Raw genomic sequence first — 10217 nt, forward strand, 5'->3', positions numbered from 1 at the left:
GATCCTATGACCCCAGCTGACTTCCTGCCCTTTGGGCAGGGGGCTGGACTCGATGATCTCCCGAGGTCCCTTCCAGCCCTAATGTCTATGAACTCTATGAAATCCTGGAGATAAGGGCAGGATGTGTAGGGTAGTTTGGAGCCTCCTGGTCCTGGGCATGACCTAAAACTGCACTCTGCTGGGAGTGGGTGGCCTGGTGGGACTCCCAGTGGTGTGGGAGCTCCCAGAAAATACCAGGCCAGTTATCACCCCAGCCCAGTATGTATGAGTGTATACAGTTGCCCCAGTAGGGGCCAGGACAAGCTTAGATCCAGCTGGGTAATTGGCTGACCACTAACCCAGTGAGGGTCATGGGAGAGACCCAAAAGACGGTACATCTGACACTCAAGGTATGAGCTAGCTAAAGTCTATGGCCTAAGGGGCCCACTCCAAAAGGAAGCAAGGCAGTACAAGTTGTTGAGGCATGAAAGAGACCCTGTGAGGGGGAGTGGAGTGAAAAAGGCCACAGTGAGAGGAGAGCGATATGAATGTGTGTGCATTTGAGGCTTGACAATGAGGCCTAAACTTGGTCTGTCTGTAAACCAGGAGCATTGTCATCTGGATGCCATTTGAGAAGTTTGGGCTGTGGTGCAGGGGAGGAACAGAGCTGCAGATAGTGCCCCCTGGCATCAGAGCAAGATTGGGCAGCCTCCTGTCTAATTAACAACCTAATTAGATATCAAGGCATGGCAGGTGACACAGGTGGGTGGTGTACCCAAAGACAGGTGGAGAAACTAACACTGTGGCTAGTCAGGGAGTCCCACCTTACCACACCATCCCTTTGTGAAATGCTTCTTTAGCTATCTAAAGATGGGCATGCAATTTTACAAATGTATTTATGATGCATTGGTAGATGTTTTCTATGATTTCCTTCCTAAATGGAGGCTATAGGAACTTCCTGTTTTAAACAAAGTGTCCCAGGGATGCAGGATCAGGCATGGGGCAAGCCTCATCCAGAAGCAGACCCCAGTTGAAAGAAAAAGAAGAAAAAAACCTACCTGTTGCAGGGGTCTGGAGAAGCAAAGAGCCGCACCAGGGAAAACTGCCCAAGCAGTTTATCAGCAGTGCCCATCTCTGGCTGGAGCCGGGTGATGTCACAAAGAGGCATTACCTGGTAAAGATAAAAATTGAACCAGAGAGCATGGGAAAGGGGGATGCCAAGTGCCAGAGGAATGGCAGGGAACTGCCGAGCAGAGCGCATCCAGCCTCTGCAGTTGGCAGCGGTGGTGGCGGCAGGAGCTGTGGGAGATCCCCACACTGGGGAAGACCAACGGGGATCAAAGGGGCTGGCAGTGAGGCTGGCAGCAGCGGTGGCAGCAGGAGCTGTGAGAGATTCCCATAGCGGGGGAGACCGGTAGGGACCAGAGGAGCCAGCAGGGAGGTCAGCAGTGGTGATGGCAAAAGCCGGCAAGGGATCTTCTGCTGGAGGCAGTGGGTGCCGCAACCCCAGGGTGGAGGCAGATCCTGGAGGGGATGAGAGAAAACCCGGCTGGGGTAAAGGCACGGGTACCCTACCCAGGGGATGCACTAGTCTAGGAGCATTAGAAGCGAGGGGAGCATGGGACTCTCCCCATGGTTGTTCCTCTTCTCTTTTCTTTTTCCCTTTGTCTCATTTCTCTTGAAGTCTTGTCTTTAGTTCCTTTTTTTTCTTTCACTTTGGCTTGTTCCCGGGGCATGGGGTGGTCTGGTGGTGAGTGTACCATTTATGTTTTTCTTTCTTGGTCTGATCTATTTTAGTTCCCTGCCTAGAGCAGGTTAGCTTAGCACACCATACCAGGCTGGGGGAATTAGAGACCCCGTTTGAAGACAAAAGACCACGTGAGAACATGGCGACAACCGACAGCATCCATCCTAGAACACTCAGGGCATCAAAAAGGACAACCCCAAAGGCAGTGTGTCACCAGACCCTCCAGGTCTGGCCATTGCCCGAGGCTCCCGTCCATGAGAGGACATGTAGGAACCAAGGAAGACACCAACAGGGGATAGCTGCAAAAGATCCTGAGGCTCGTCTCGAAGGCTGGTGTATGGCCGGGGTGTAAGGGAGGTTGTAGCCCCATGGACATGCACCAGGATGCACGACAGCTCTGGAGGCGTCCTCAAAGAGGACCATCCAAAGTCGTGGCAGATAGTCTAGGGGATACCCCGAAGGTAATCGAGGAACCCTCCAGGATCTACACGAGGTTCCTTGGCGAGCAAGGCCAGCTGCGAATCATTGAGCAGAGATGGGCACAAAAAGTTAACAGTTTGAAGAATAAAAAACAGAATTGTGCATAGTTCTTAATTCCATTATTGCTTCCATTTCCTCCAAATGTGAACTGCTCCTATTGCTAATTGTCCTCTTGGGAAAAGATACTATTAGATTCATTACATATATTTTTAAAATTATTATTTGTTGTTTTAGAAAAGTGGTTTTAACTCAAATTCTTGCTTTAGTATTTTTTAATATAAAAATTATCTGTAAAAAAGATCTGAATTCCCCACTTCTTTCCCTCCCCAGTGAGGGTCCAGGGCTTCCATCACATGTATCCATCTTAAACAAAAATTAAATACCTTTAAAAGACTTAGAGATGTTTTTATATTTAAAATAAATCTGGGGCAGTGGTTAAATTTAGCTTACTAAATTAAATATAGAGAAATCATACTTGTAGAAGTTGAATTTTCATTCAAATGTTGTAAGACAGGATCTGATAAATTACAATAAGAATACAATATGATGATTTTCTGTAGTTGAATTATTCAGAAAATGTTAATTATACCTAAGAAGCTAAGCATAGACACAGAAATTAGTAATATGTGTAAATCATTAAATATCTTGATTTTTTTTTTCCTAGTGATTATACTATTTAACAATAGATTTCTGTGTATACTTACTTCAGGTTCCTAAACTATCTGAGCAGTGCCATTTGCATGTGAGAGAGATTTAAATTCATACTGCAGACAAGCTGAGAAACAGCTGCTTGTTGACTAATGGCTTACTGTGCACCTCAGCAATCCTGTCATCACCTGAAAACCATTCATCACAAAACATCTGTTGTGAGTGAAGAGATAAAAGGTGTCAATCTTCTCTGTATTTTTTGTAACTGATGGAAGTGAGTATGTTTTAAGAGCCTAACAGATATGTATTCATTTTAGTTAAATGTAGTATTACTTTTAAATGTAATTACCAAATACGTATTCTGGTAGTTATGAATGGAGATGAAGCACACCCTTAATTTCACAATGTAATTTCACATACTAGAGTCTGTCCAATTTAAATTTACCAAAATAGGAAATTGCAATTGATTATATTTTTACAAATATTTAAAAAACAATATCCATTTAATTATCTTATCTCTCAAATCCACAGGAAAAAAATCTTTGTCTATTTCCAGTTACTTTGCCTACTTATCCTACATTTTATTGTAATAGGAACTATGTATGCCGTTAATCTATGAACCAATATACTGTGTGAAAATATGGACTGCAATTATTATCACTGTTGAGTTATTTCATATTGGAAGATAACTATTTATACAGGAAAAGTCTTATTTAATTTAATTAAAAAGAATCTTGGTATGTAGTGCCTTAGTGTTCAGCCTGGATTAACCTGATGGCCTACCAAGGCTCCTTTAGAGATGTTATGCTCAGTTGGGTCAATAGTTCATGAACAAAGAAGGATTTATACAGTAATCCATAATGACTCTTTAGGCGCTGTTATGGTTTATCAGGATAAATATCAGGTAGAGAATACACATAACAAAGTGCATGCAATACCTGAAAAGCAAACATTTGACTGCTTAAATAATAGGTCTTTAAAAGCCTAGTTAGACTCTTCTAGGATTTTCACTAAAAGTTTACCTGTGAGAATACATTAAATATCCATATCTATTCACTTGCTGATATGAAAATTTAAGACATGAACACACATTCTTCCTCTTTTCCACATTGCATTAGTGTTGTTGCTTTGTGTCCCAACCTCATTATAAGTTAAATGTAGATGCAGTATTTTTGTGGGTAAAATGATCTGCAAATTTTAAATATCGTTACCTTGCCTGTATAGATGATGATTGCAATCCATGCTTTCACACACTATATTGTTGGTATTAGCCCGGATCCACTTGGCCAAGCACTAATGTATAACCACTTTGCCTAGTGCTGTCCTAAGTAGGGATGATTTACTGACTGGAACAGTTTGCATAAAAGCTTTAGATGTATCATTAATTTTAGGAGGTATAAAAAGGATCTTGACACAAGTATATCATATGTATACAGGTAGCATGTGTGGCTGTGCATACAAAGCAGGTTACTAACAACTCCTTATTGTCAGATTTGGCCACTGATAATGGTTAATTCATTCTGTCACCTCTTTGTTTGCAAGTCTCTGGCCAAAATCACTCCAGAATGAGGGTACTGCCGTGCAAACTGCCCAGGATTGATAGTACGAAGGGATGCAGAACCTCCAGAGAAGGCAAGGTTTGCCTTTTAGTGGGACATGGCCAGATGAACCCTGAGATTCATTTCGTGAAACTTTTTTATGAAAAGCTACTTCAGGCATAGTCTGTCTTGAATATAAAGCTGCTCAGCTCTATGTGGCTGCCATCTTCTCCTACAGGTAAATACCTCTTCTAGTGTAACTGTCCTGGAGGCAGAGGGTAGTGCGGATTATACCTTTGGAGTATATGGATGTGACTCAGACTACAAATGTATTTCCTTCAGCTTCCTGGTTGTGGTGGTAGTCTTTTTAATATATTTTCAGCCAATTTCACGTTTCAGGTTCTCAGGCACCGGGTAATAGAAATATTGGGGTTGTAGTCATCACAAGATAAAGTTTGTTTAATGAAACTCATTCTATAATTAGAAATTATTTTCTTGTATTTTGTAAAACTACATAGTAGCAAAATTTAAAGTTTAAATGGTGTTAACTATACAGTCATTTAGAATGATGCCTGCCACTGAAGTAATTGTTAGCATATGATCTATTACTTACTTTATAAATTAATTTTTAAACATAAATGAGCTGTCATGTTTTTATCACTAGGGGGCAGCAAAGTAATGACTATCTATGTTTTGGAGTTTCCTTGGGAGTGTTGACATGTAACTTGGCAATTGGATAATTTTGATATTGTCCTGACACATAAACACCTACAGTCAGGTTTTCAAAGGTTATTTGCACACTAAAAGAGGAATTAACAAAATGAACTTACATGCCAAAAGTAATTTTGAATATTCTACAACGACTATAGTCCTATTACAAGATTGTTTTGGGGGAGAGGAAAAAACCTCTCTCATTAACAGTATATTTTAAAATGAACTAGCAATGCACACATTCAAAATAAGTCAGTCTAAATGATTGCAAGGAATATGCATACAGCAACTAATACAAATGCAAATAAGCCCAGTATTACTTGCAGGCTTTGGATCATGTTGGATCATCCACAAGAAACATTTTTTTAGAAATAAAAGTTTGTATATACTTAAGGTGGCATGGTATAGTGATTTGAATAGCAGTTGTGTCCATAATGTATCGTTGTGTTTGTTATGGTGCAGTTTCCTTTTTTTAAAGTCATTACTCTACCTTCAGCAAAAGAAGTCAGCAAATTATCAGAGTTTATTTCATTGACTTTCCCACACCTTGAAAAATAGCCCATTTGTATTATCACAGTTTGATATATTTCCCATTTACTGAGCTTCTTTGGCAAGCTGGCATTTTAATTTAATTATACTTTTTTGCTAATGGTCTTTATTTTTCAGTGTCTGTGTGGTAAAATGCCTTTAAGGTTTGATATATTTTTTTTTTCCTATTTCCCTTTTTTCTATTGCTAGGCTATAGTGTAAATTTATAAACTGACAAAATTCAGTGTTAAATTCAGGGAGGTGAAATTAAAGAATCTGTATAGAAATCCTCCTTAAACGATTAAACATTTCCTCACTTTCAGAATGTGATTCCTGCATATATTTAGTTTCATACACCACTAATTAGGAACTCTATTGAAAAGAGAATGTATTGGGTAATACATGGAAAAGATCCATGCAATTAACATGCTATGTCTTAAAAACCTGTTGGAGGGTCTAATCCTGCATCACTGAATTTAATGAATGTTTTGTCACTTACTTCATTGGGAACAGGATCTAGGTTTGCTATGTTTTTTAATTTAAATATTAAATAAAATAGCTTCTAACTGTTTCTTGATTTATCGTGATATTTCACTCTCCATGTTTCATTTCTAATAATTGAATCCCCTAATTTTGCTTGCATATGCTTTCAGATATTGGTTGTTTTCTTGTTTTCCAGGAAGCAGATAATTATACATCCTGCCCATCCTTTTAGCATCCTTGCATTTGCATTCTCTGTTTCTTAATAGTGTGCAGGAATTGCTAGATCTTGAAAAGGAAGAGTGACTAGGACATTGTAGCTGAAAGACAAAGGGGGAGATCTAAATATAATTAAGGGAATAGAACCTCTGCTCTATAGGGTATGAGAAAGTGAAAACAGTTAATGCCCACATAAAGCCAACAATATTACCAACAGGCCAGTAACAGACAAGCACTGTAAAAATTTCAGGTAAGATAAACCTCTGTTGGGAAAATAAAAAATAACATAACTAGAAACATTTACAGTAATGAACAAAATATATTAATAAATAATCACTATTTCATTTAGGTGATGTATCAAATACCCAGATAAACTAATGTATCTATGGTTACAGTTCTCAACCTGACATGCCACAAAACTAAACACTAAATCAAGCAATAATATTTTTCAGCCTGAACTATATGAACTTCTCACCGACATACTCTTGGGTTTGTGTCTAGAAACCACTCTAACTAGTACTGTATCTAGAACAAAGTCATTAAGAGATCCTGATTCCCACTTCCTTTCTCAGAACTCCCACTGAAATCTTTCTGCTTTCCTAAATCCTGGGTTGAGACTAATTCTTCTGTCATTTTTGTCACCTCCCTACATTACATATCACTTACTACTGAAATTTGAGCTTTCTCTTTCTTGGGTTTCACTTTATGTAATATATTTTTATCTCTCTGTTGCTGTATCCAACTTAAAAAACCCTCTTTATTCCAAGTCACAGTACAAAGTGTACAGTCACACTTTTGGAAAGCAAATGCCATATTAATCATGAAGACTCAGGTTTTGTACTCTGCTCAAGCAGTGCAGAGTGAAATGGCAACCAGGGCTTTATTTTGTCATGCTAAACTTCAGCCATGGTGTAAGTTACGATTTCTGACGCACACTTTTTACTCAAGGTAGTATGCAGTCCGTGTCCTAGCTGAAAGCTACCCCATACCAAAGGTAGTCTCAACTGTTTAGATCAACTTCAGATTATATTGCACTGCTCGATTATATCCATTGATAACTGTTACTGTAAAGGCTCAGTCTCTTTATGCCACCACTGTATTTTACCCAGGACTGTGAGAGTTAGAGGTGGGGACCCTGATACTTACAGTCTAAGCATAACTGCCCATGTGTCTCAAAGTTGGAATTCCAGCTTCTCTCTTGTAAGAGTGACTGCAGTGAAAACAACCATTGCTGGTGGTCATTGAAGGACTTGTAGGCATCACTGAATGAACATGAGTTTCCAGTGCATTCCTATGCGGAGGAGAACTGACACAATTCTTGGATGCTGTACAAGAATATATCATTTTGGTCTTTGCACTTGAAGTGCAAAGGGCCATAAGAAAGTTTCAGGATCTGGAAAATGTCTTGCAGAGAAACTTAAATTTTTTTTATCTACAGTAAAAGCTCTGTTATCTGGTATCCCCTGGGAACGGGGGATGCCAGATAACAATATATACCGGTTAACTGAGTGGCCCCGGCTGCTGCTTCTCACACCATGTCTGGAGCATCCCTCCACCCATCCCGCAGGCCCCACAGGTCAGGGAGGCACGTCCCACACAGCCCCACACACCCCATATGCCCCTGGGCTGTGGGGGCTTAGCAGCGCAGGCTGCTTTGGCCTGAGCCACGGGGACTCAGAGAAACCGGAAGTGCCATGGTGGGCACTTCTGGTTTCACTTTATCTTACAAGCCGGCATGCCAGGTAGTGGAGCATACCAGCTTGTAAGATGCTGGATAACAGAACTTTTACTGTACTTAGCTCTTCAAAGAGAACTTAACACTTGATCATATTTATAAGTTACTAAGTAGGGAAAAGAGATTATTGTTAAAAGACCCTATCACTACCCTGCTTTCCCCCCCCCCTCCCCCCCCCCCCAACTATAGGGATTTGAAAATACAATGTCTGGAAACTGAAGTTACAGAAATTCAAGGATGAACAAGGCACAGTTTTCAACAGTAGCACTAAATAAGCAGTGAAACAATTTACAAATCTATGGTGGTGGGTTGTCCATCATATGAGAGGTGCTGTCTGTCTAACAGCTATTCTATTTACTTCAGTCAAGTATTCTGTTTACTTCAGTCAGGTTTCATGGCCTTTTGTCATTCATGAGATCTGGTTAAATTATCATAATGATTTCTGATCTTAAAATATGTGATTCTTTGAATTAACACTGACATAGTGTAGAGGCAATAATTTGTAGCTTATATTGTCAATACATTACTATAGTCAAAGAAATTTGTGTAGACCTTTTTTGGTTTTAAAATTATGTCAAGTAGACGTGGTCTGCTTGTCATCCCATTTTTACTAGTTGGAATGTTTGTCCATAAGAGTGTTAAATGAAGCAAATTGTGGCCTATCCATGAGATTAAAGACTATATTTTATTCAGGCAAATTCTTTAATCTGTTGTATTTACTGGTACCTACAATGATGCATGTAGCTTTTAATAGAGGACTGTTCTTTGTGGTTGGTTGTATCCTTTTGCAGACCACTCGGGGCAAAAACAGTTGATAATAACATCTCATTTTATAACTTCCTCTGTAAATGCTGGCTTGACAATTAGCATTTTCAAGGACTAAAAACAACCTTCAAAGACAACAACCAACAAACAGAAGGTTGATTGAGCCAAATATCAGGATTAATTACATAGTATTGACAATGTGACAAAATTTACCTCTGGTTTGTATTTGCTGCCCTGGATAGGTATTTATACTGCTGCATGGAAAGATGTCAGCCCAAGTATCCCAGAAGAAAACTCTAAAATAGTAATTCTCAACCTGTTTAGACTCATGGTATCCCTCAACATGCCAGCTTGTAGTTTTTACTTGTTTTTCCTACAGAAAAAACAATAGAGCAATTTTTCTGTTGCAAAGAACACCAGAAAATCACAGCAGGTCAGAATGCATTTAATACTATGGATTTCTATTTTAAATCTCTGTCTTTATCTTGTGAAACAAATTTGCACACCTAACAGTGCTAAAATAGCATGGCACCCCATGAGGCCCTTGAAAGGATCTCAAGGCAACCCAGGGTACTACAGTGCTCTGGTTGAAAATCAGTGCTCTAAAAGTTGTTCTTGAAAAAATTGCACTTATGTGATATTGACACAGATCATTGAGAAGCTGTTGATGTCCACTGAACTAAAAAGAGATGGAATTAAAATGATGCTGTTAAGCTTTAGCTGTTGTAGAATGTAACTACCTACTTTTTGACAGATCCCGGGCTTGACTGCATTTAGAATGTGTTAAAAGAGCTCTTTTCCCTGGCTTGCTGTTGTCAGCTGGATCTGTTTCTAGAGCTGGTCAAAAAACAAAACAGTTTATTGCAAAGTTTTTTATCTTGACGTTTTTAATAAAAATGTGGTTGAAATTTGAAAATTTTGACCAGGTTTATTAATTTCCTTTAGCTTTTAATCTAGGTATGTTTCCTTCACCTCTGACCCATTAGGGTTATAGTAGCAAAGTTGTCATTGGGTATATAAATATTTGCTTTTGAAAAATGTATTAAGATGAAGAATTCTGTAGTGATACTTGCCATTCTGTGTGGTTACAATGAATTGATTAATGACATTGGCTTCAAAGGCAAGATCATTATTTAATGTGCATAAATGATGCTATATGATATGGAAGAACAAATCTACTGAAAGAGACTGTACAAAGTCATTTATACTTATTACAAATACAAGTGAAGCTTTTCCTCACTCAATTTCATAGTTATGTTCTTGAAAAGTGTGACTATAAGAACAACTATGGTAAGTGAATCCATTTTACCATAAGAATTCATGTAAATGCGGGGGGGGGAGGGGTGTTAGGTTCCAGGGAAATTTTATTTGCCAGACAAAAGACATT

Source organism: Crocodylus porosus, unplaced genomic scaffold (assembly GCF_001723895.1).
Source record: "Crocodylus porosus isolate Cpor-Errol unplaced genomic scaffold, CroPor_comp1, whole genome shotgun sequence".
In the NCBI taxonomy this organism is placed as follows: Eukaryota; Metazoa; Chordata; order Crocodylia; family Crocodylidae; genus Crocodylus; species Crocodylus porosus.